Genomic DNA, 1,860 nt, shown 5'->3' on the forward strand with positions numbered 1-1,860 from the left:
AAGGGACATCAGGTCTACCCATTGAAATGAATGGGGATTTTAAGGACATCAGGTCTACCCATTGAAATGAATGGGGATTACAGGGACATCAGGTCTACCCATGGAAAGCAATGGGGTTTAAAAGGACATCAGGTGTACCCATTGAAAGGAATGAGGATTTTTTAGGACATCAGGTCTACCCACTAAAATTAATGGGGGATTTTTTTAGGGCACCACGTCTACTCATTGAAATGAATTGGAATTTTACGGACATCAGGTCTACCCATTAAAATGAACAGGGCTTAAAGGGACATCAGGTCTACCCTTTTGAAACAATGGGGACTTAAAGTACACCAGGTCTACCAATTTCAATAAATAGGGACTTTCGGGACACCAGGTCTACCTATTGAAATGAATGTGGATTGAAGGGACACCAGGTCTACCCATTGAAATGAATGGGGATTTTTACGGACATCAGGTCTACCCATTGAAAGTAATTGGGTGTAGAGGGACATCAGGTCTACCAATTGAAACCAATAGGGATTTTAAAAACACCAGGTCTACCCATTGAAATGAATGGGGAATTTAGGGACACCAGGTCTACCAGTTGAAATAAATTGGGGTTTTAAGGGACATCAGGTCTACCCATTGAAATGAATGCAGGTTTTAGGTACACCAGGTCTACCTATTTAAGACACGCCCACAATGGTGAAAAACATTTAGGCCACGCCCATTGCAGTTTAACCACGCCCGGTTTTATTTAAGCCACGCCCACTGAGTTAAAATCATGCTCATTTGCATATAAGGTCTCAAACCCCGCCCTTTTTCCCAAATTGCTCCGATTGTCCCCAAAATCTTCCAATTTTTCCCCAAACCCCACCCATTTTTTCAATTTTTCTCCAGTTTTTCCCCAATTTCCTCCAATTTTTCCCCAATTTCCTCCAAGCCCCGCCCTGTTTTCAAGCCCCACCCCTTTTTCCCAAGCCCCGCCCATTTTTCCCAAACTCCGCCTCTTTTTTCCAGAATTTTCCAATTTTTCCCCAATTTTTCCATTTTCCCAAGCCCCGCCCCTTTTTCCACTTTTCCTTCAGTTTTTCCCCAATTTCCCCCATTTTTTTAATTTCTCACCCCCATTTTTTCCAAACCCCGCCCATTTTTCCCCAAGCTCCGCCCATTTTTCCCAAGCCCCGCCCCTTTTCCCCAAGCCCCGCCCCTTTTCCCCAAACCCCGCCCACTTCCTTAATTTTTCCCCAATTTCCTCCAATTTTTTCCCAATTTCCCCCATTTTTTCCAAGCCCCGCCCCTTTCCCCAAGCCCCGCCCCCTTTTTCAATTTTTCTCCAATTTCCTCCATTTTTTCCCCAATTTCCTCCAATTTTCCCCGATTTCTTTGAATTTTTCCCCAATTTCCCCATTTTTCCCAAGCCCCGCCCCTTTTCTCAAGCCCCACCCCTTTTTCCCAAAGCCCCGCCCCCTTTTTCAAATTTTCTCCAATTTCCTCCAATTTTTTCCCAATTTCCTCCAATTTTTTTTTAAATTTCCCTCATTTTTCCCAAACCCCGCCCTTTTTTCCAAGGCCCCGCTCCTTATTTCCATTTTTCCCCAATTTCCTCCAATTTTTCCCCAATTTCCTCCAATTTTCCCCTGAATTTTCCATAACCACGCCCCTTTTTCCCAAAACCCCACCCCCTTTTTCAATTTTTTCCCGATTTCCTCCAATTTTTCCCCAATTTCCCCCAAGCTCCGCCCCTTTTCCCAGAAACCCCGTCCTTTTTTCCAATTTTTCCCCAATTTCCTCCAATTTTCCCCCAATTTTCCCCAAGCCCCGCCCCTTTTTCCTTGACTGGCAGCTCAGGGGGGCGTGGCCGGGGGCGGAGCTCTG

At 45.2% G+C, this 1,860-nt stretch overlaps 1 long non-coding RNA gene across 1 annotated transcript in view; it reads left to right on the forward strand.

Moving 5' to 3' along the window:
- Positions 1–1,860, forward strand: part of LOC130587015 (uncharacterized) — a 3,994-nt gene extending 2,134 nt beyond the window's left edge. The window contains exon 3 of the long non-coding RNA XR_008966741.1: positions 1,834–1,860. This is a non-coding gene — a long non-coding RNA (uncharacterized LOC130587015). The remainder of the gene's footprint in view (positions 1–1,833) is intronic.

Source organism: Malurus melanocephalus, unplaced genomic scaffold (assembly GCF_030028575.1).
Source record: "Malurus melanocephalus ecotype Western Australia unplaced genomic scaffold, MMel_1.1 scaffold_1459, whole genome shotgun sequence".
NCBI lineage: Eukaryota > Metazoa > Chordata > Aves > Passeriformes > Maluridae > Malurus > Malurus melanocephalus.